Below are 26073 nucleotides of genomic sequence, written 5' to 3'. Positions count from 1 at the left end.
ACACACACATGAAGATATACACAACTCATACACACCCCAGGAGAAAAAAAACTGCTCATCTGTGTTCTCTGCCAATCAAACTGGAACTTGTCTTTCTATATGATTTGTCTATTTGCCTATACACAGATGAGAATATTTTCCAAAGCATCTTAGCAGAATATTACAAAATCTGCCTCAGCAAATATTTTCAATAAGATTATTTTAAATTTTTTAAGATTGCCATGAATCATTCACAAAGTGTTTTAAACAAACACAAAAAATATATATGTGTAAGTTTTTAATGTCTACATTTGAACCAAATGTGATAAAACATAAACCAATTGTGAATTTTAATACTAAAGGTTTGAGAGATATTTATTTGTTTGAAAGATTTATACTGAGAGAGAGAGAGAGAGAGAAATAGAGAGAGAGAGGTCTTCCATCTGCTTCTCCATTCCCAAATGGCCACAATGGTCATAGCTGGAGCAGGTCAAAGCCAGGAACAAGGAGTCTGGAGACCTCGAAGGTCTCCCATGGGGATAATCACTGGGCCATTTTCCTTTTTTTTTTTTTTTTTTAACTTAGGCTATCAACAAGAATATTGTTTGGAAGTAGAACAACTCCGACACAAACAGGTGCTCATATGGGATCCAGGTGGAAGACTAGCCATAAGAGTCATTGTACTGACCTCAAGATTTTTTAATGAAATGTAGGCATGAAGTAGGTTCACTCTTCACTTGTGCAATTCATCTGAGTCCAGTGAGACAGAACACTTGACGCAGGTACCACACTACACTAAGTGAATTTATCATTTGCACATAGCTGCAGGACACAAGAGAAGCCCAGGTTTCGTTGAGAGTGCCCAGAGCCGTTAGAGTTGCCTGAGGCAGCTGTGGCAGTAGCTGAGTGTGCTAGTGTTACCAGCGCTGCTCTTCCCTACGACCACATTGCCACAGGTCTCGGCGTGTCTCCTTTCCTACTGTTTGAAACAAACAACTGATATCAAATAATTATCTGTTTTTAGAGAATGGGAAGGTGAGATTATGAAACAGAGATGTCGAGGAATTGTGTCTGACTAGTCTCAAATTCCACTTTTGCGATTTGGGCAAGTCACTTAAATACTTCACACCCAAATCCACTGATGTTCTCTCCTTGGGAAGTGAAGAGGCATTTCCAAGAGAGTTAGTTTCAAAAGCTCTTTGTAGGTGCAAGTCACTGTTCAATTGCATTGCTTATTAGAATCTTCCAGAGCAATTTTTTGCCTTTGGTTTGAGTTCTGGGTGTTCTAACTTTGCACAGTGTCGACACACAATTCAACTCTAATGACAAGAAAATCAAATTTTCACAGAGGAAGAAAATGAACTGTATACCATACGGTCGCACATTTGGAACCTGTGATTTTCAATAATAACATGTTCGTGAAGCATTCATTATCGACTCGAGATAACTTATTTCGACAGTTAGCTGTAGTAGAGCTCATGCCGAGTGCTAAGATGCTGACATCAAACCGAAAAGAGAGTAAATGCAGCAAGCTCTCTCTTCTAGCAGAAGACATCCATCAGCATGGTTTATTTCCAAGTCATACTATTCTTTCTTCTCAATCAGCAAGTTCAAGGTAAGCTCTCTTACAGCAGGAAGTGTTGTACAACCATTTCTCTCTCTGTGTGTGCTGCTCTCCTCTTTGCCACTCACAGTCAATCTAAACTCCTTAACACCACTTCTCTTTTAACTCACACGTCTGGTTTAATTCTCAAAAGTCACCCTTACTTTAGAAGCTATAAGGCCAGGTATTTCAATCGAGGAGTGCTAACCTGCTTTTCATGAAGATCTTAGCTTTACAGTCAGATAAATGTCTTCAGATGCATTTTGCAGAATAGGGCCAAATGATTTGAAACCAGTTAGGAAATTACTTTTCTATGTTCTCTTTCCAGCAGATAAGTTTATCCAGGGACCTATATCCTCCTCATTTCTCAGCAGGAGAAAGAGTATTAAGACTTTGAGCCTAATAAAATGCACAGCAAAGCAATTTCATGGGTAAGACAAGACTGGGCTTGTGGTGGGAAAAATAACGCTAAGTCTGTCCATCAGAATTACTTTAAGAAGCCTGTTGTTCATTGGTATCAAATATCTTTTTCAGGAAGCAATGTATAAAATGTTGGGATTAATACTGAAAGAAAAACAACTGTATTTAGATCCAAGGAGAAAAATAGGACTCCAAATTAATCTCATTCAAGTGAAAGAGAGAAAGAGTAAATGGCAAGACATTTAGAAATCTCTTCACTGCAAAAACTGATTAGTACAAATACACAATAGATGTGCCTTTTAATCAGTGCTTTGTTAAATGCCAACTAAGAAAAATAAATAAAATTGCACAGTAACAAAAATGATCCGCAACAATATATACTCATAGATTTTAATAGAGTGGTTTCAATGCATTTTGGATATTCTGGTCAATATAAACACACTAAAATGCAATGTTGAATTTTATCTAGTTGAAATGCACAAGTATACTGAATTGTTATTTATAAGCTATTTCCTACCATATCAGCTCATGTGTATACAGAATCTAAAACGTGCACCTTGGGCAAGGTGTTGAAGTGCTTGCATTCCACATTATCGGCCTCTGGCTTTCCACTCTGGCTTCCCTGGAAACAGCAGTGAGCAATGATGGCTTGAGTGAGTGAGTTCCAGCCACCCCAAGTCTTTGGCACAGCCCAGTCCCTGGCCATTGCAGGCATGTAGGAAATTCTCAATACATCTCTCCATCAATCTCTATCTCTAAATATCTCTATCAATACTGTTGTCTTTATGTCTGTCTCTACATCACCATAGCTCTATCACATAAATAAAAGTAACTAAATACATATTATGAAGAAAACATTTTAAAATGCATACAAAACAAACAGTGAAGTGCTTTTTCTCTGTCTCTTCTATTGTTCCCACTTATTGACCATGTAACAAGTTGCCTGTGAAAAATGAACACAGCATAACAATTGTTTTTGAAGACTTAATGAGTGCTGAATGTTGCGTATACCTAGGGACCACCAAGTATTGTCTTTTCATAGATATTGTTGTTTCTCAATTGTTGGTGTGCACACTGTTAGCTTAATACAATAAAAGTATGCCCTGTTTTTCATGTTGAGAAGTATTTATTCCTGAAGCAGCTTGTTTTTGCATTTCATCCTTATTTTCTATGTTTTGTAGTTCCTATGACACTCACAGGAAGTGTACTTGCAGTTTTTGGCACTTCTTAGGTGAGTGGCAGTATTCTGTTAGGCTGCTAACTGTCACCCATGAGTAAACCATCCAAGAAGACAATTTAGCTAATGCTTGCTGGATAGCATAACTTATCTTTTCAAATAGCAATACCCAAAACAACAGTCTGGATGCCCCGTAAAGTCTACCTTGTGGTCTTTCTTTTTTTTTTTTTTTCTTTTTTTTTTTTTTTAAAGATTTATTTTTATTATTTTTTTATTGGAAAGGCGGATATACAGAGAGGAGAGACAGAGAGGAAGATCTTCCATCCGATGATTCACTCCCCAAGTGAGCGCAACGGCCGATGCTATGCCGATCTGAAGCCAGGAGCCTCTTGTGGGTCTCCCACGCGGGTGCAGGGTCCCAAAGCTTTGGGCCGTCCTCCACTGCTTTCCCAGGCCACAGGCAGGGAGCTGGAAGGGAAGCGGGGCTGCCGGGATTAGAACCGGCGCCCATATGGGATCCCGGGCATGCAAGGCGAGGACTTAACCACTTGCGCCACCGCGCCGGGCCCATACCTTGTGGTCTTTCATTATCCAAGTGTTTGCAAACTGCAATGAATCTGTCTTAAAACATAAAACACCTGATCCTGTACAAAAATATAGTATTGTTTGAGCTTCCAGCTCCTACTTCAAGTCATCATTCAGCAGGAGTAGTTTTGTTGTTCTTGTTGATTTTCTTTAATTTTAAATTTTTTCTTTTAAAATATTTCATTTGCATAAGATGAACAATTTCATAAATGTCATGATATTTCTCAGTCTACCCTATTCTTCCACCATGCTACTGAATGACACAGAGAACGAGCATGACATGTATTTCATCTGTTCGTGGACTCTCTAACTAATTGCAACGGTCAGATCTTGATCCTGATGAAGCCTAAGAGAAACTCCACCCTGGTCCCCACAGGAGCTGCACAGCCCCAGCACGGGGGCCGTCTTCCACTGCCGTCCCAGGCACAAGAGCAGGAAGTGGGTTAAGAAGCACGGCAGCCCAGACTGCAATTGGCACTCTGAGATAGAATGTCAAGGTTACAGCTTGTAGCTTACCCTCAAACCACCAGTCTGAGCAGGCACAGATTTTGATGAAATTTCTCTTCATGTTAAGGAACGTTTAATTGATAAGAGTAACAGATGACTTGTAATTGACATCTCTGGTGATTGCCCAAGTGATTTAAAAGGATTAATCACAAGTGAGATATCAGGATTAAGCCAATTAGTCCTCTTTCTTCATAGCCCTGTTTAAAATTCAGACTAAACATGTCTCTCCAATCGGATGACATCTCAAACCTCTTGCTTGGACTTGGGAATAAGATTTTCTCTTCTCCACCGGAGCCAGTAATTGGAGTTCATGAGATTGAACACTGCTACAAACCATGAGCAAGAGTTTAGAAACCCCAGAGGATCATCATTAGGTCTAAGGATTAGCTATGATCAGGGGAGACAGGACCAGTAAGTGAGACAAATTTGCTGGTATCATTGATTCAATGATCATATTCTCTTGAAAACCGGAAGTGCTTCTACGATGTTCCAATTGGATTATTTGCTACACCAGATTGTTTTGGGCTTTCTGTAGCTTAAAATCAGAATAAATTTGAAAAAGGGGTGCTGCTAAATCTATTGTATTTCAGAATACATATTGAAGATCCTCAATGTAGCACATCTCACCAATATCACTGTAGCCTCTCTCTGTAATCATTCAAACTCCATTCATTGCTGAGACAGGTCAGTGCAGTGATTTGGGATATATGTATGTGTGTGCGTGTGTCTATTTCTGTGCAGGTATATTTGTGTTTCTGTTAATGTTAGATTTTAACTCACTCAAAACCTAGTGATTTGAAATAACAACCATCTGTTCTTGTTTGCCCATATGTAGCTTTTAGTTGGACAGAAACTGCTAGGCAGATCCACTTTGAGACCAAACTATTGAAGATGAGCTTGGCTTCTTGCTAACAGATGAGCCTGGATCTGTTCTATGCATGTTTTCCCTAAGGCCCAGGTGAAGTTACAATATTTTCTCATGACAAGCTCTCATGATGATGAAGAGTAGAAAAGACCAAGAGGAATCTCCCAAGTATATTTCAAGACTCTGCTGGTGTCTATGTATATTCCAGCACAAGACATGCCTCAATATGTTTTGAGGGAAATAGTGCATACAAAGAAATTCCTTAATATATTTAGCTGATTAGAATTGAAAGGAAATGAAAGATTAATATACAGATTCTAACCTTAGCCCCCTCACTTATTCATGATCTGGAAAAAGTCACTGCATTTGGTTGTTATTTTTCCTTCCCTTTAAAATACAATTAGCGAATTGCATCATCATAAGGTGATTATTAATAGAAAACAAGATTATGTAGGCAAAAGCAAGTTGGAAGAGAAGAAAATGCACTAACTCATTTGTGTGAAAGAAAGAATAACCTTAAATACTTGATGTGCAGATGAACTGGAATTCCTGGCACTAGAAAATCAAGATTTTTTTTTTATCAAAGAAAAAGTTGTTGTGGGAATGTGAGGAAGGGATTCTGTCACTAGCTACTATTTTTACACTGCTGAACAAGGCAGGAGGAGAAGCATACAGCATGGAAAGATGCTAATGTTAAAATTTCTAATTACTTATTTTTCTTTGGAACAGGGAGAAATGAGAGAGAGGGGGACAGAGAAATCTCCCATGGGTTGGTTACTTCCCAGATGCCTGCAAATCTCAGGCTTGACTATACCCAAAACAGAATCTCCAAACAGAAAAATTCCAACAAGAATTCCTAACGGGAAAGACATGATGTGGATGCGTAAGACAGGCCTGCACGCGGAGACATTCACATGCTGGTTTTGGTATACTTCCTTTAATCTCTCCATATAGAAATGAAGACCTAAGGAGTTGATGTCATACCTAAGGTCACACAAAGCACTGCATCTCAATTGACACTTAGGTGAATGGAGTCAAATCAACCAAAAAAATTAAAAATGCAGATGTCCTTTTATCATTAATCTGGGATATGTTTGCATAAAGGATACACTTAATTTAATTAATATGATAGCAATAATATCAGCAACATGCTGTTAATTGTTGATTAGCTAATATTAAATTTTACGATGAAACTTTGTTTAGCTAGCCAGCACTACAGTTCCCCATGACAGATCCTAATAATATGTAATCTCCATATATGAGGAAGTAGTATGCTGAAAGAGGCTTAACAATTGGCTGAAATTCAGGGTTTAGTACGTGTAGCACCCACATATAATTCTTTATAAATAGCATACTCTGATTTCACCAATATTGGTTATCTATATTGATTGTATATTTGTTATATGAAAAATGGCTTGAAAATCCTCTAGATTTTCACAGCTTTAAAGTAATTCCCCCAAATAATTGTATAGTTTCCATTATTGCTTTTCTTTATGTTTTCTTCATTCCTAAACAATCAGGTTATTATACATATAATTAGTAAAGACGGGAGAAAAGGAAATTTTCTTCCCAAGTACTTCTTATAATATAAAATATAACTTTTAACTATTTGTAGCTCCAGTATGACTCTTGCCACAAACCTCATCCGTGAATATTAAGGTTAAGTTTGATTATGTGATTTGGGGAACTGTTAACTATTGACCACGGATGGTATAGGAGTATTACATTGTGAGGTCTTTTTCAGCTGGTATTCACTCTTTTTATTACCATGGGAATTAACAGAGAGCCTGACTCATAAAAGATCTAAAATATGTGTTAAATTATTCAAGTAAAAAATTGTTAATATAAATTCTCAAAAGATCTTTGTTTCATTTCCCAGTCTATGTTGCTTAACAGTATTCAAATTAATGATTCTATATCACATGAGTAATATGTTCATAGGTTTCATTAAAACAAGCAATGCAACCGGTGGGAAAGGTAGCAATCAGGAAACCTCTTTGAACCTTCTCAGTACAGTCCTTGTGGCATGCACACTCGTAGCTACACTCGTGCCACTAAAAAACATAAATAAGCTCCCAGCATGATCCCAACCCACAGACCTAACAGTCAAAAAGCACAATACTCAGTTGAAAGTGAAAGTTTCTTATTTTTTTTCTTGTTTTCTACAATGATTTCAAAGAAAGGAAACCATGGTCATTAATTCAAGTTTCATTAAAACATTATTATTCAGCATGTAGGGGGTTGATCTGAATTGTTGCACAAGAAGGACAATGTCAAATCTGTACGTGCGATCCACAGTAGGAAGGGGGATTTGTATTTTGAGAAGAGTAGTTAATAACGTAGAATGGAAGTCTTTTGGCTATCTACTGGTTATGTTTTCCTTTGATCATCTGAATCTGAGTATGCATATCTTAGAATAGCATGAATCCTTACTTGGTGCCTTTGTACTTTATTATCTACCTATTTATTTATTTATTTTCTGTGATTAACAGGCCTGCACTTTGAAAAATTTAAATTCAATTCAGGCTTCTAACCTAAGCCTCTGCTTAATGCTAACAACACCACTGTTATACAAATAAATTTAGAGTCATTTTTCTTAAATAGCTTCTCATGGGTCACTTACCTGTTGACAAATAGAGTGAAGCTAATATATGACTCTCGAAACTTCTTCCTGCACAATTACCTAAAAAATCTTGCTATCAGTCTTCTTTATGGTGTCATTTTATCAAGTAAACAGTACTCAAAGGTTCTGAGAAATTCTGCTGCAACCAACAAATAAGAAAACAGCCAAAAGTTTCTAAAGCTGTTATTCAGGTTTGAGACATCTTTTTCCTCTCAAATCACAGATTGAGTTTGCCAAAAGGTAACAAATGATGGCGTGGAAAGGTAATGGTGCAGGAAGAAATGGCACAGAGTTCTGAGAGAAGTACATTTGGCAGCAAGCTGTATGCATTGTGTCAATGCATTTTGTGCCCATTAAGAGGAAGCAATTTTGTCACTATGTTTCTCTTTCTTATTTGATATCAAAATGAGGCAGAACATATCATGTTGAATGTTGTGAAAATCACGCTGCATTACAACAGAACAGCATTAACTGAAGTGCCTGTTAAAAATATTAAAATTTAAAATCCATCCTCAAGGATATAGGTACTGCAGGATCAAATGGGGTCCAGGAATTCATATATTTAATATGCAAAATGACTGCATCCCTCACATCCATCTGGGGAACTGGCTTTGGGAACCAGTGGTCTAGATAACCCAGCAAATAGCTGCTGGAAAAATACAGAGACACATTGTTCACAGTTTGGCCTCACTGCCCATAATAAGAATTCAACACTGCGAGTCTCTGAATTGGTCATTTGCTCAAACTGCTCAAATTGTGAAAAATCCGTAAAATGTAGCATGTTTGAAAATTGTATTCCCAATTGCAGTTTCTCTACCTTTAAATCTTAAATCATCTTAAGCATTTACCCTCAAACACCTTCAGATTCAAGCTTCATTAGGATTTTTCTTACACCACGGCTACTGTAATGAGCTTTATTTCATCATGTCTGACAAGTTTCCTAAGAGGCTGAATATCACTGTAAAGTGAGAAAATATGAATCAATGCAGAACGAAAGTTCTTTTCCTAGTCTCTTTGATGTGTAGTAGCATGCTTTCAATATGCATGGTAGCCTGATGAAGAAATTGCAATGCAGTTTCCAATTTTATATTGATTTTTTACAACATAAAATAGTAAAATGCATTGGATGCAGAATATCACCGATCTTAAATAAAAATGAAAATAATAAAGTCTAACTTTAAAACATAGTACCCCAAACTAAAATCTTTCAGTGTATGTTCCCACTAAAATATGAGAAAACAAAATATCTTCCACTAACAAAACTGCTTTTAAATTAATGTTGACATAATAATAAAAAAAAAGTCCTTGGATGCTTTAGTTATTCTCAACAAATCTAGTGTGCCATCTAGTCTAACAAACGCCTATTCTGTGAGCATAAAATTTATCATGTGGTACTTGCATATTCTATTATCAAAGATTCATTAAGTTGCCATTTTGATGCCTGTGAAGCTCATGACCCGCTTCCTTTTTAGTTATGTGTTAAGCAGCTTGTTCCATGTAAAGCATTCCTTGGTTGCTCACTACCAAAAGTTGCTATGTAAAACTCCTAGGACTGAATATGAAGATGACTTGATTGTCAAGAAGGCCTGCCTCAAAGAAACAGAGCAAACGATATTACACAATAAAAAACAAAAACCTCCTCTGTAATCATCCAGTACTTGGTCTTAAAAAATTCTAGTATTTTGCTTTTTACAACTAGTGCTGATATTTAAACTTTCTTTAAATGATTTATTTACTTACTTACTTATTTTGAAAGGCAGAGTTACTGAAGAGGGAGGGTTCAGGGAACAGGGAAGGGGAGAGATCGTCCATCTGCTGGTTCACTCTCCAGTTGGCTGCCATGGATGGGGCTGGACCAGGTTGAAGCTAAGAATCAGTAGAATCAACCAAGACCTCCACATGGGTACAAGGGTCTAAGCACTAGGGCCATCTTATACTGCTTTCCCAGAGTACTAACATGGAGTTGGATCCAAAGTAGCATTGTCAGAACCTGAACTGGTACTCGTATGAAATGACAGTGTCACAGGTGGTGGTTTCATTCACGGTGCCAAAAGTAGTGTCTTATCCTTCTCAGTGTTTGTGTCATGCTGAATTCTAACCATTGATGTTGAAATATAACTTTATTTTCTTACCTTCTTAACATTGTTACTTCTGATAACACCCAGTGATGACTTTCTTTGAAATTTACGGAGCATCTATTTCCGCCAATCAAAAAAGTTACTGAATAGTTAAGAGAAGGAGTTAATTTTTGAGTGAACAGAATAAACTACTCTTTCTTTTCAGGAAAACCAATTATACAGTTAATATAAGTAATAGGACAATAAATAAGCAAACACAGAATGCTGAAGCAATTGAGTTGCTTAGAAATTGAAGGTCCTTCCAGACAACCTTGATCATCTGATTTAGTAATCTTATACTGCAAAGATGAAAGCAGGTGCAAAGAAAAAACAAGTTATTTAATAATCTCATAATCTACTTGGTGTAGATTTAGGGCTACAATATAATCCATGGAAATACTCTGAAATAATGTGCATTCATGGTGACCAAGTGGATGAAAACCAAGACCCTTCAGAGAAGGGATCTGTTCACACAGTGTTCTGAGGCTTACTTATGCTGTGACTTACCTCTGAGAGAATGTACAGCTCCAAGATCTGAATTCATTACTTTTCACCATGCGGAGCTACAATAACTAGTATCATGCCACATTTATCCTCAGAAATCCAATTTTAATTCGACTTCACTTGTTTTTAAACTCATCATTGTAATTTAATATCGCATGAGAGAAGTGTTACATTTACTATTACCAAGATCATGAACTAACATTAGGTAAGGTGCCTAAGGATCTAGCTTTATGAAACTGAAGTAATAACATTATGTTATAATGAAAAGGGATAAGTCATTGCTCTTGGCTTGATAGTGCTATCGTTAAACCTTTACTCAGCATTTGTGTTTCTCACGATTCCTGTAAGGAGTGAAGACTCTTCAACTCTAAAGAAGTTGTAAGTCTATGTCATTTTTTTAAAATCTGTATTAAGTTGACTTGACTCTATTATCTTTATAACAAAAATTGAGTTAAAAATAGAGTAGATTTCATTTTTATAAGCTTTGAAAACTTCATATTTGTTGAATCAAACCAGGCTAATATTTTAGTAATTATAGAAGCAACAAATTGAACACAAATATACAGAAATGTACTCCAAGAGAACATAAAAAATGCCAGGACTGTGTGTGGTAGCCTCGCTTCCTTAGCTCCCTGCTTGTGGCCTGGGAAAGCAGTCGAGGATGCCCAAAGCCTTGGGACCTTGCACCCATGTGGGAGACCAGGAAGAAGCTCCTGGATCCTGGCTTCAGATCAGCTCAGCTTTGGCTGTTGTGATCACCTAGGAAGTGAATTATCAGACAGGAGATCTTCCTCTCTGTCCCCTCCTCTCTGTTTAATTGCCTTTCCAATAAAAATAAATAAATATTTCTTAAAATTCCAGAAAATATGTTTCAATTCAAATAGGCAACTGATTTTCCACATAATGAAACTTACTGGGCCTAACAAAAAATGTTTCCATAAATTCATTGTGCCTTCAAATTATCTTTGGATCCCTTTAATGATCAATAACTTCTAAATTGTTCAAACACAATAAACTCAGCCTAACTAAAATTAAATTGTTATAAAAAATGTAACAAGTCAGGTCTAATAAAGTGATTCCACTAAAGTACAAATAAAATTGCATGTATCATGTGTGTAAACATGCTTATTTTACAAGTTAAAAATATAAAATAATTAAAAATTCAGGAATGTGGTACACAGAAAGAAATATGTTGTCCATCAATATCATGTGACAATTTCATGTCACTGTGATCATTGCTCACTTGTATTATTTTTTGGGAACCATAGAGTTTCTCAGTATGCAGACCTATAGCCAGAAGTGGTCTTGAAGAATTATATATTATTTTAAAGATTATTCATTTTTATTGGAAAGTCAGATTTACAGAGAGAAGAAGAGACAGAAAGAAAGATCTTGCATCTGCCGGCTCACTCCCCAAATGGTCACAAAGGCTGGAACTGAGCTGATCTGGGAGCTTCTTTCAGGTCTCCTACGCGGGTGCAGGGAACCAAGGCTTTGGGCCGCCTTCTACTGCCTTCCCAGGCCACAAGCAGGGAGCGGGGAGGAAAATGGAGCAGCTGGGACATGAACCTGCACTCACATGGAATCCTTTTGTTTGCAAGACAAAAACCTTAGCCACCAGGCTACCCTGCTGGGCCCAAATTCTAAAATAATTGAACCAATCATAGGATATTTTATTTGACCTAAGATCCACAGAAATGGACATCATAATTCCTTTTTTTATGTTCTTATTTTTAAAAAGATTTAATTATTTTTATTTGAATGGCAGATTTTACAAAGAAAAGAGCTAGAAGGTTCTCCCATCCACTGGTTTATTCCCCAAATAACCGCAAAGGCTGGAGCTGAGCTGAGCTGACCTGAAGCCAAGAGCCAGGAGTTTCTTCCCCATCACTCTCATGGGTACAGGGCCTAAGGCCCTGAGCCATCCTCTGCTGCTTCCTCAGACCATAAGCAGATTGCTGGATCAGAAGTGAAGAAGCCAGGGCACAAAACAGTGCCCATATAGAATGCCAGAGCAGCTGGTTGAGGATTGGACTGCTGTGCCACCATGCCATCCTCACCTTTAATATTTTCATCAAACATTCAACTATCCATTGTTGATCCTTTTAGATTTGAGTATCAGAAAAACTCATAGGTACAATAAAGTTTATTTAAGTAGGATAACGGTATTTGACATTTATGGCACAATATTTTTTAGATGCCTCAGGAGAAGGTCAATGGTAATTACTGGACTGTTTCTACCATACTCTTTCACTGCCATTAAACAACAGCTCTTTGCTGTGAGAGTGTACAGTGCAAAGATTATAGCAGAAAATGTAAATTACCATGAAATTCTAGTTTACCTTTTACACACATCATTTCATCATAGTCTTCAAAATATAGAACCCAAGACTTCTTTAAGTGTGAAAGAATTTGATAATTTTATTTTTAGACCCCAAACTGATGCTGCCAATACTGTTTTATAGTCCATTTTAGATTATCTTGTTTGTTTGAATTTACATAAAAGCATACAGATGTGATTAAAACTGTATTGAAGCAACTGAAAAGACTGCAATGCAATTCCAAGATTGAGTGTGCATCAACAAAATGTTTCTCTACAAGGACAGAAGATTTTAAAACATGCTAGAATATGTATAACTACCATATTCTCTTGTTCTAACTCTCTATCAAATAGTACATACAGAAATGCAGTCTGCATAAACATGCTAATACTTGTCAATCAATTTTCAGAATGAAATACAAGCATATCCTTGAAAGCTTCTTCCAATTGAATGTCTTGTAGAAGACTTTTTAGGATTAATTATATAGTCTTCGATTACAAGACCTTATCAAAATGTCATTCTGGGGCAGGCTTAGTGATTAAGGTGACAGAAAGATTCCTTTGTCCCATATTGGAGTGCTGAAATCAATCCCCACCTTTAGATCCTGACTCCAGCTTCCGGATAATGTACATCCCAAGGAAAAAGAGGTGGGAACTCAGTCCGGGTCTCCCATGTGGATGTCAGGGATTGAGCCACGTGAGCCATCTCCACCTGCTTCCCCCTACTTTCACACAGTCCAGCTCAGTCCACTGTGGACTTTCTGAGAAGTGTGCCAGTGAAAGGAGCTCTCTCCCTACTCCCTCTCTACTCTCCTTCCCTATCACTTTCTCTTTCTTTATCCCTCATTTCTCTCAAACAACAACAGCAAAATATAAATGAGCATGGTATTTAGCTAATGTTTATGAAGGAACATTCTAGTATTGATATCCACAAAATTCAAGAAGATTTATTTCATAAAATGTGGTGAAACTCTTAAGATATATTCCAAGCAAGACACAATGACATCTTGAAAGGTTACTGAGTGGAGCTGGATAAACTTCTGCCTCCAGCACTGGCATCCCATTAGGGTACACCAATTCCTCTGGGCTGCTCCACTTTCAACCCCACTCTCTGCTAATGGGCTGGGAAGGCAGCAGAGAGTGGCCCAAGTATTTTGGCCACTGTCACCCACATGAGGGATCATGATTGAATTCCTGGCTCCTGGCTTTGGCTTATCTCATTGCAGCCATTGGGAAACTGGACCAGCAGATGCAAGATGTCTCACCTTGAATCTTTAACTCTGCCTTTCAATGAAATAAATCTGAAAAAAAAATTTGAAATTGGCTTCCCTGAATATTGCTTTTGATTGTGATTCTAGCCTAATTCCCCTGACTGTACAATAAAATAACAGTGTAATCGAGGAACTGTTGTATTAAAGAACATAGTGTAATCTAACAGAACTTTTGTGAATATTAGATACATAAATGGTTGTTAAGTTTTAAGCTTACAATCTGGATCAAAACAAATGCTTAATAAATGTGATTTATTTTTAGGATAGCATGTGAAAATTTAGTGTATTAATATTTCATTGCCATGCTGAATTATCTTTTTATGGTCCTCTGTACTCAGAAATAACCCACAAATGGCTTTCAGTATGGTAGAAGCCATGACATGGGTCAGACCTTGACATGCAAATGTGACCTGGAGTCTTTGTCAAACCACTAGCCATCTTGATTCACAGGAAAAAGAAACTCTATAAGAAATGGATAAAACCACTTAAACAAATAAAAACAAAGCGGACTGCAATGAATCTAGAGCGATAGACATTTAAGGACCTACCTGTTGTTACTTCCTGTTCTCTCTATCCAATTCGCTGTTTTTTTTTTTTTTAATTTACCTCTAAGCACTAATACTCTGTCCTTGCTTCAACCACACAATATGTTAGAAAGCTTAATTTGATCCAGGACCAGGCAACATTTTCAGAGAGCATCAGGGAGTGCCTGTGTCTAATCTTGATAAAGATCTAACTATGAAATTTAGTTCTTAACACTTCGCAGAAACATGATGGCAATGATGATTTGACATCTAGACAATTAATACTAAAATTATATATGTTATAGGTATCAGGTAACACTTTAGTACATGAAAGCCTAGCTTCAGATTGCAACAGAATCTTTAAAACCATAGTTCATAATGTATTTGGATTACAAATATATGGCATTACTAATTATATGTGGCATTGATTTTTCAATTTAAAAAGCAGATTATATCATAGGGGAATAACAACAGTAGGAAAAATACAAGAGGGGGCATATTTCTGTCACAAATCTACTCTTAATTTGTGGTATGACCTTGGCTATAACACACTTCTTTATTCATTCTACAGGTGGCTACTCTTCCGTAAAATTAAAGCATCTGAGTTGATGAACAATTAGATTCTTTCTAACTCCAGTACTATGTGATTTAGAGACCAAAGGAACAGTCAATGTGACTCACAGATTTTTTATGTTAATATTGAGTATATATTATATGCCAAGCACCATGTTAAAAACTGGGAATAAAAATGTGACTTGGGCAATACTCTTAGAATATAAACCATATTATGAGTTCTGCAGGTATGTGAGCTCTGAGATAAAGTAGGCATTTCCTGTATCATGAACAGATCTATAGCATTATTTAATTGGAGTCAAATTAGTATTCATTCGGTGAGTAAATTAGCAGATTAATGTTTTATTTGACATGACTGGAAAATTTCTTATGTCAGCAATTTCAAACTAAGTGTCTTTAAAAGCAAACATCAGAGACAGAATAACATTCAGAACAAAACTTTGGGCCTGGTTTACAGATGAAATACAAAGTAAGCATACTGGTTCCAATACTGACCATTTTCTTAGGGAATATGGGCAACTGTCAGAGAGGAGAGGGAAGTTTTATGACTATCAAAAGGCTTCAGAGTTCTCAGAAAATCTATCTGATGAAAAACTAGGCACACATCTCAAAAGTTTTGCACCAATATCAACTAAAGTCTTTATTCCATTCCTCTATGAATTGCTTCTACTAGGTAAGCAGTTTTAGCTAATATATATGTCTTTTAAATATCACCACTATTAGCCTAATAATCTTTACATTGTATAGATACATATGATTTTCATTTCAAAGGAAATGGAGATTTGTTATTTGTTAAGTGTTTTAATTCATGTACTACTGATATCAGGATACTCTTTAACATTAAAGCTAAATTTGCTGCAATTTTTTCCCCAATTTTGTATTATGTATCTGTCAGGCACTGTGGTAGAGAGAACTTAAATATACATTTTGAACCTTAGATTTAAGTTACAGAAGAATTTCTTTATTAAATCATTTGTGAAAGTTCTGATTTTGGATAGGTGTTCAAAAACTGTTCAACATAAAATCTTCCAGATTGGACTTTACAAACAAGAAGAAGATGAAGTTGCTCCAAATCTTTCCAGTCCCACTGGGCACACAGCTAAAGAGTCAAGAAACAAAATGGCTGCCCTTAATCTCTCCTGTTTCAAATATCTGTCCTATATTAGGAAATAGCATGAATTATGTGAAAAATAAACCACCAGCAAGGTTACCTTTTGGCTACTTCAGTAAAAATTCATAAAACACAGTTTTGAAAAAGGATGACTAAATGACTGAGGATCTTGGAAATATCCTTGCTAATTTATATTCTCAGGGGGGAAACAAAACAATTGAATGAGCTTCCTCAATTCATGTCTGTCCTGGATGACTGATGAGCCTGGCTCCAAATATTGATGAGGTTATTATCCCACTGGTTGTTACTTGACTTTTTTTCCATGTAAGAATCTGAAATGCAAGTCATTTGTGCTGATTGCCATTTTGAATTTGGCCTTAAACTATTACTGGAACACCGGAGCAGCAGTTGTCACCTTGTGAGGCTGAACAGAACAGACTTCTCGTCTGTTACAGGTCAGCTCTGTCACCTGTGCTTTGAGAGTGGCACACGATTCGTTGTGAACACCTTTGGGAAAGCACACTGGGCCCAGGCGCAAAGCCTTAGGCGGTGATTTGTGCTCAGATCAGCAGACCAAATACAGCCCATGTGCTTGAGGCTCTTCCTAAAGCACTGAGACAGGAGGAAGAAATTGCTAAATCTTGCTGAAACTTAGAGCCCACAGGGCACCAATCATTAAATTCAACTTCTTCAAATATATATATATAAGTTTTGAAGCTAAGGGAAACTTAGTATTAGGTCAAGGTCACATGAAAAATTATTACAAGAACCCTTGAATAAGGGTTCAAAATGCCTTTACACCACAATGTTAAAGGACAAAGTGATTTTTTTTAAATAAATCACACATACAGTTTATAAACATTAGATCCATGGTGTAGCAACAAAAAAAAATCTTCGATTTCATTTAACATCAAATCCGAATTTTTTTGTTTCCAAAACTCTTTCGAGAAACCAAGAGAAATGTATTCTTGCTAAAACAAAAATGTAAATACTAAAAAAAAAAAAAAAACTGTGCCAGTGAACAATGAAATGTTTGTTCATCGAAACGTTGTGGTCCAATGAAGGATCAAATTCATTACAAGCAGAAGTGGAAGGAAACTCACTCAGAAGCTGCACACCAGATTCATATCCACACTTCTATTGAGATCTTGGGGAAATGATGAAGAGCTACCATCAGAAAACCTGTTTAATACAGAAATAGTATATATATATATATTTTTTTTCTATTTTGAGTTTTTGAATTATATGGTACAATTTTTGTATAGACTGGGATTTCCACCCCCGTACAGACTCCCACTCCCAGAAAGAATTTTCCCCATTTTGCTACAATGGTATAGTCCTTCATAAGGAATCATAATTCCATCAGTCTCTTATTCAAGTGTACCCTGACATTGCTGGTACAGACAATGTCAGACAGTCCTGCATCCCTTTGTCCCCACATTTCCAACAGCTTCATTGGGAGTCCTGATTTAAATGACTAACAGACATATGAAAAGATGCTCAGGCTCCCTATCCATTAGAGAGAAACAAATGAAAACCACATTGAGGTACCACCTAATTCCAGTGAGACTGGCCTACATTCAGAACTCAACTAACAACACCTGCTGGTGTGGATGTGGGAAGAAACGTACCCTCCTTCACTGCTGGTGGGAGTGTAGGTTAATACAACCACTGTGGAAATCAGTACGGAGAATGCTTGGAGAATTGCAAATAAATCTGCCCTATGACCCAGCTATCCCACTTCTAAGAATATACCCAATAGAAGTGAAATCTGCATGCGAGAAGGGGATCTGTAATCCTATATTTTCAGCAGCACACTCTGCAATAGCAAAGACATGGAAATAATCCAGATGTGTGTCCAAAGAAGAGTGGTTAAAGAAACTGTGGTACCTCTACTCCATGGAATATTATTCAGCTATTAAGAAGAATGAAATTATACTATTTACAACCAGGTGGTCCCAACTAGAGACTATTGTGCTCAGTGAAATGAGTCAATCCCAAAAGAACAAATACCCTATGTTTTCTCTTATATAAGGAAACCAGCATGGAAAGTGTAACTTTGATAATCTGATCCATACAGGTTGGTTCTTTTTTGTTTTGTTGTTGTTGTTGTTGTTGTTTTTGGCTGCATCCATGTGATTTGATGTTTTTTATTTCAACTTTATTTATTCCAAACACTTTCTTCTCTCTTGTCAAATTAATTGTGGTCTCATGGATTAAATGGTGGCATCATGTTTCCCAAGAGACTTTTATGTCTCCTTTTCGTCACCTATGTGTTGGTTACTCAGTGGTGTGTTTTTTCATGCTGCTGTAATTTGTTGTGGTGGTTGTGGTGGTTGTCGCTGTGGCTGTTGTCCTTAATCATACCAGTTGTTGACCTTGTTTCATGGCTTCTCATTTATGGAAATGTATAGTGATGGAGTACTGGAGTCTACCATATCCAGATGTTGGGGTACAGTGCAACATGCATTCCTGCTTTCAGCAAAGAATGGACTCCCAGAAATAGTATCTTAACCAAAGGAGTGATCAGTACGATGATCCTAAAGAGCAGAGGCAAGCTCAAATTAAAAATTAAGTAAATATCAATGATTAACTAAAATAGAAGGAACTTGAAGAACTCCTTCCTTGGAACTGGAAGGACTATCGTTTAGACTAATTCTCAAATACCACACATTCCTCAATGCTGCAAATCATTCACAATCAACATGTGGTTCTTCAAAAATGCTCACGTTTCTAGTTCTCTTCTTATACATTCTTGCCAGCTTTGCAATCTTCCACTATTATTTGTCTTTCATAGGACCACTTAGGTTTGGTCTCCTTTAAGTGGAGTGATATCATTCAACAAAGAACAATTTGAACTTGGAAATACATATTATCAATACTCACATAATCAAATTATAAAAGCTATGGAGTGCGAAGCTTGCAGGTGAGGGCATCATGTCAGCCCCAAGGAAGCTGGAATGTGAAGGCACCGTTCTTTTAAGTCCTTTCCTATCACTGCAGCTTATAGGTAATAAGTACAATTAACTCAAATCTGGTAAGATAATTGTTGCAGAATTACTAACAAATAAAATAGATGTATACAACACAGTGTGTAATAATAATAATAAAACTATCTGATTATAGAAGACATCATATCTAGTCTACTCAACTGGTGAATCCTCTTAATAGTTTGATGGATGTCATTGGAATGATTGGAGAGCAGGATTGTTTTTTATGATAGGTGGCTATTCTACGCTTAGTCATCACAATAAACTGAAATAACAATAGCAACATGAAAACACTTGCAGTGGTTATTCTTGACTACTTTCTGACAGCTCTATTTGTCCTTGCAGAAATTTCCCATGGTATAATAGTGAATTCCAAATGTTTCAGATGAAGACATTAAGGCAGAAAAGGACTAAATAACATTGCCAAAGGCTCATGTAGCTGGTGAACAAGTAAATATCAATGCAATAAAATAGTAATAGTAATAATGGTAAGCCAATAAACCTATTGGCTGTAATTTATATAACCCTCTCCATGAATTAGCTTTGCAATAAACAGCAGTTTTTGTGATGTACTGTACTTCGTAAGCTTCTATTGAGAGGATATAGTACTGCAAGGTTTCAGCTACTCCATTCTTAATATATAGCATGTAAATTCAAATAAAGTAAGAATAAAGCATTTCAGGTATCCTAGCCTTTATTTAGCTCAGTTTTAAAGAAAGGTTATATCCCTAGAGGACTGGCATTATGATAGTGTTCAGCTCCTGATTGCCAAGCAAGCATCCCACACTGGGTGACAATTTGTGCCCAGACGACTTTGCCTCTGATTCAGCCTCTTGCTAAGTCACCTGTGCAGAGAGCAGCAGCAGGTGGCTCAGATGGCCCTCTGCCGCCCACATGGGGATTCTGATGGTGTTACTGACCCCTGGCTTCCCTCTGGTCCAGCCCAGCTCTTAGAGACATGAAGAATTACCTCAAAGATAGCAGTTTTCCCTCTCTCTCTCTCTCGCTTCTCCCTCTGATTTTTCCTCTCCCTCTCCCTCACTGTTGCTATCATTCTGTCTTCTAAATAACTGAAACTTTTTTTTTCTAGAAAAAGAATTATTACACTTTTTATAGTCGCTATTGCTACCAGAGGAAACAGATGCCTATTTCTAATGTCACAAAAGAGAAAGAAAAGGGTTGTTATTCTATGTGATCACCATCTAGCATGTAGAGGAATAATAGAGGGAAATACTGAACTAGAGTAAGTAATGAGCAATCGGGTTTGGTCACAGAGCTAGACTGTGCATAGGTTCGAATTGTTTCCCTGTAAACAGTAGTGTTACTGGCAAAGCTATGTGAATTCCTCCCTCGGCTCAGTATAGGAATGAATGAATGAATGAATGAATGAATGAAAAAATTGATAAACAAATAACCAGGAATCAGTTGCAGACAGAGAAACTTTATTTACAAAGTGGTCAGGAGAATGGGAAGACAAGAAGGGGGAAACACCTCCCGGGAGGCATCTGGAAGACAGTGTCTCCTGAAAGGAGAAAAGTGAGGGACACTGAGGCTTTAGAAAGTGTTCCAGATTTTCAAGCATTTCCTAGCTCCTCCTTATCTGGACAGGAACCTGAGGGAAGACATTCCCCATTGATGGTCTATTCAACCAATTAGGAAATGGCTGGGCAATTGCCGTGCTACCCACTTAAAGATGTAGTTTTGTTGTAGTCTTGGCTTGGGCCCAATATATATTTTCTAGCTTATTTTGCCTTACCTAAAGAGCGTTTTAACCCAGGCATGGTGTAGGCAAGTGGCAAAGTTTGTTTAGAGGTTGAGGAATACAGATTTACACAAGCCATGCTCCGAACAAGCGAGTCATAAAGCAGAAGGGTAAAGGGAGAGAGACTGCTATCTCTGCCTTCATTGTAATTCCATGGGAAGCAAGAGAGAAAGCAGGAATGCAACAAGGCAACAGGCCAAGCAGTGAAGCAGGTGGCGAGACCCAAGAATACTGGCCCCTCCCCAGTATGGGCTTTAAAGGGCTTGGGAGGGGAGTAGTTACACAACACCACCCCCAATCAGGTTCCAGGAAATGACAGGTGAGTGTCATCTGACTCACTGTTGGGCAGAAGGGATGACATAAGCAGGGGAGGTGTGGCTTCTAAACCCCTAAATAGCAGCCTAAGACCATATCCATTTCCTGGCCAAAGTCTTAGCAGGCTTGGATGGTATCAAGCAGATGCCCTTTCTGCAGCAAGGGAACATCTTCTTTTTCAAATGGGATGTCACCACTCTCCTTCTGAAATACAGGGTAGCAAAATCCAACTAGTCCACTATTTGGGCATCAGTGATGAAAACTGAACTATGAGCAAGGGTGAAAACAGGTTGAGCTGTTAGTGGGGTTTCTTGACATCCTGGAGAGAAGAAATCACGGGATCTTTGATCAGAAATCAGCAAACCCCTTAAGGAATACTCTCTCAGTATTGTTTTAACAATATATATATTATATATTAAACAAGCTGATTAAATTCTGAGAAACAGAAATTAAGGGGATTGGAAGAGGTTTTACTTGCTTCTTTCTTTGCCTATTAAAAGAAATTCTCAGTTGTCTGAGCTATACGTGGAATACTTTGTGTGGAAAGGACAAACAAGTATTCCATTTTAACACGGTCTTAAAAATAGTATATTGTATGTCCGTATTGGGATTTGAAGGATTCAGTTAAACGAGGCATTTACAGTGGCATGATGAGAAGGAAACACCAAGCACTAAGAGTGGTTGCTCCCAGGACAGAAAGCAACATCAGCAGCAGCCATCCACAGAGAACGGGAGCTGCCACCAAATCCATCTCCTTTTCTTCTCAGACACACTGGGATTCCACTGATAGACTTCCCTTAAAGACAAATACGCCTGAATTCTAACTAAAGTGCTGCCAATTAGACTGGAGGAAAAAATCAAAAACCTCTGTATGACCCTCTTTCGTCCTTATCCTTTCTCCTATGTCAACCTGGTAACAGAATTATAGTCACATTGGCGATGAATGTGATGAAGATAGCTGTGAAAGATATTATTGCTACTCATATTCAGTTTCTCTTTTTCTCCAGGTAGATTTAAGATTCTGATTCTTTTCCTTTAAGATTGATTATATTTATTTAGAAGTAAAAGTTACAGAGAGAGTAAGAGAGTATTCCATTTGCTGGTTCACTCCTCAAATAGCCAGAGCAGCCAGGGCTGAGCCAAAGCCAGGAGCTTCATCCTAGTCTCCCACCTGGGCACAGCGGCCCAAGGACTTGGGCCATTCTCTGCTGCTTTCCCCGGCACTTTAGTGGGAGTTGGATCAGAAATAGAGTAACCAGGACTCTACGTTTAAGTGTTATTCTGTTCGGCTTTAGAGGACTCTCTCAGATGACCAAATAAGGATATCTCTGCAGTTTTTATGATGATATCATAGCAAAAAAATCTCACGTACTGTTTTTATTTACTTGTAGGAATCCATGATTCAAAGACTAAAGAAAGTACCTGAAATGCCTGATTTCTGATAATCTCAAGATTGTACAACAATTCAAGTTTTTCTTAGAATATACCAGTCTATTACTTTCTAGTTAGTAGGTTAAAACTTATAAATAATCTAATTTTCTTCAGAGTCATACAGGTTAACCATATCTACTGAATTCCAGGCTCCCATAAAGTTCTCAAAAACCAGTATCTATTCTCAGGTTTGCAAAATAGAGCAAATCAAATAAAAATCAGTGGAATGGGGTAAGCAGTATTATTCTTTTATAGGTAGATACGCTGCAATCTTTTGTGTATACTACACAAAAAGTGTGTATTTACACACTGGAATATTCACATGACACTGCTATCCACAGTGGCACTGATGCTTTAGCAAGAGGAGATATCACATGTATGAATATTAAGTGACACAGGGCAAAGGCTTTTATAGCAGGATCAATAAATGAGACATCCCTTAGTTAGGACAAGAAACATGCTAGCATAGAATAGACACTAAATAGACACTGGAAGCAAAGGGCATGAAATGACCTGTTGAAAGGGCCGCAGGTCAACGTAGCAAGCTGCTTATTTGTATTATGCTGAAAAAAAAAATAACACCAGAAATCTCATTGGATGAAGTCTGCTGCTAGATGCTGTATTAGCATGTTGCCAGATGAAAATCAAGGAGAATATGCTACTGGTTAATTCCTGCAGATTTCAGACTGCTGCATTTTGCTTATAATAAATAGGAGTTTGGTGCGCAGGTGGATTATACAGTGAATAATCCCTGAGTGCTTTAGGTCCTTATTTCCTGTAATATGCACAATCCATGACAAATTTTTATTAAAATCTGACCTTAATATTTGTTCTAGTCTCATCTCTAGGCCATACGAGTTTACTTATCCTTTTATGGATTATTGAAAGAGCCAACTTCACATGTTTTATTCACAAGTGAAGTACTATGGTTACTTGGAAAAATCTATGCCTTACCAGCAGTGCCAAAATAGTTAAATCTATCATAAATTCCAGATTTTTCCATATCATAATATTTTATTACATTTTATAATTAGTAACTTCTCAGTTAATGGACACTATAATTTTTCCCCCTTAGAAGTATATAAAACAATGAAAAATGTTAACAGTATCATTTATCTGGTAAATTCTACTTTACATCTTAGGAAAATAGAAAACTGTTTGAAGGCTCCTGTTCTGAAATCAGACTTTCCATTTGAATCCAGGCTCCAGATATCATTAGTTGTGGGGCAGTGACGCATTCAGCAAACTTTCAATGCCTAACTTTTAAATTGTTATTTTGATTTTCTTGCATTACAGCCACAAACGGCACAAAGTTTGAACTACTAGGGTTCCAAGAGACAAACTAACCTAGAAATACTGTTCTTGGCACCAGGAAATAGTTGGGGGCAGGGAGAGAGCTTTGATAAAAGAACAAGCTTCCCCTAGCATTTGTGCCCATATGGCCTAATTGGTAATGCCCTAATATTCACATATGTCTTAATTAGAGAAATTAATTAAATTTAAAAAAATGGTTTCAAAAATACATATTGAACTTGTTTCATGTGGGCGGGGGTAACTCTCTACTTAGCTGCTGGTTTGGAATTCAAGCATTTGATACATTTACTGAACTCGGGTAACTTAGTTGATACGAGCTATAAAAAGAACACAATGAGCTTACTATGAAAATTAGGACATTACACTTTTAAATTAGATGAAAAAGGTGTAATGAAAGTTCAAATAAGGAGAACATAACAATTCTTCTAGCTTGATCTTAAGCTTCCCTAGAGATTGAAGTTTTATTTTATCCCCCAGTGCCTTCTTTTTCAAGTCCATTTTCATTCCTATCTTCTTCTCAAAGTATTGAAAAGTTCTCGTTCCATTGATCTTTGCTCAGGAGCAATTGAAGCAACAGTTAAGACAGCTATGGGCATGTCTCAAACAAGATCTTATTAACAAAATATTAAAGCTTTTCATAGTTTATGTTTTTATGTGTTTTCACATGTTTTATGTGTTTTCAAAAGTTCAAAGTAGCTCATTGGAGAAAGTGTAATAAATATTGTGTGGGTCTCAGCATGGTAGCCTAGTGTCCAAAGTCCTCACCTTGAACATGCCAGGACCCCATATGGGCACTGGTTCTAATCCCAGTGGCCCGGCATGCCATCCAGCTCCCTGCTTGTGGCCTGGGAAAGCAGTTGAGGATGGCCCAAAAACTTTGGGACCTTCCACCCATGTGGGAGATTTGGAAGAAGCTCTGGGCTCCTGGCTTTGGATCATCTCAACTCCAGCTGTAACAGTCACTTGTGGAGTGAACCGGCAGACAGAAGATCTTCCTCTCTGTCTCTCCTCCTCTCTGTATATGTAACTTTGCAATATAAATAAACAAATCTTTAAAAAGCAGTTCAAATGAGATCTGTGTGTGCTCATTGGAGAGAGTGTAATAAATGTTGTGTGGCAGTATTGGGGGAAAATCTATCAGATTCGAAAAGTAATGCTGATGACTACCCTCTGTGTTTTCCAAAGCCTTCTAAATACTTGTTTCTCTAAATAAAATAATAATCCTCTATAATCACAAAAGCTTTCAACTTTTCACTTGTCTAAAATTATTATTTAGAAAAATGGGGCCAAACATAACAAAATCTATCTGCTTCCTCAGTAAGTAAGTTAAATAAAATAAACAAACCCCAATTTTCTGTAAAAGATGACTTACACTCAGTGCCAATCCTAGTGTCAGAAGATAGTTTATTGCCATTTACTCTTCACTAGAGAAGAAAGCAGAGTCAACAAAACGAGGTGAACTCGAGAATCTTCATTTTCAGTTTCTCTTCCAAGAAAGAAACAAAAATCGTATTGGCCATAACCTGTTTTCACTTACTCATCTTTCCATTGATGAAAGAAATATTTACTTCTGTGGAAAAGATAAACAAAAATGAAAGAATATACCCTTTGCCTTTGCTTCTACTTCCACGGAGAGGTCAAGTTGGAATAAGTGATGGAGTAAGCTTGAGCCCACTACTCCCTTTCTCATATTCTCATGAGTGAATACAGTGACACATTCTTACATGCTCTGGTGGGATGGAATGACTTCTTCCTCTGAGGGAAGCACAGTGATGTCCACCTCTTCCTGTGTCTCAATTCAAGCAGGTGTTTTCTCCAAGTTAAAACTCATAAAGAGAAACCCTAGTCTCGAGAAGGAAGGACATCAAAACTGTCCATTCAGCCTAAAGCTCAAGTTTGGAGATGTTAGAGGAGATGTTTTAGAGGAAAACATATTCTCCTCCTCCTTTGCAAAGCCATCACTTGGATCTCTCTTTGTAGCTGACATCCTCACTTCAAGAACAAAGTAGCAACTTTGGATTAGGAATTATATTAGCATTAAAAGTCTTACTCTCAATTGACTTTTGTCTTGCTTTAAAAATG

General features: G+C 37.3%; 1 pseudogene; it reads left to right on the top strand.

Annotated features, from left to right (window-relative positions):
- Nucleotides 1–1391: 1391 nt before the first annotated feature.
- The window catches only part of LOC121146766, a 73573-nt pseudogene continuing 48891 nt past the window's right edge, over nucleotides 1392–26073 (top strand).

Source organism: Ochotona curzoniae, unplaced genomic scaffold (assembly GCF_017591425.1).
Source record: "Ochotona curzoniae isolate NIBS_2020 unplaced genomic scaffold, NIBS_Ocur_1.0 scaffold_4505, whole genome shotgun sequence".
Taxonomy (NCBI): domain Eukaryota; kingdom Metazoa; phylum Chordata; class Mammalia; order Lagomorpha; family Ochotonidae; genus Ochotona; species Ochotona curzoniae.
The sequence above is the reverse complement of the archived record's forward strand: the minus strand, read 5'-3'. Positions and strand labels throughout refer to the sequence as shown.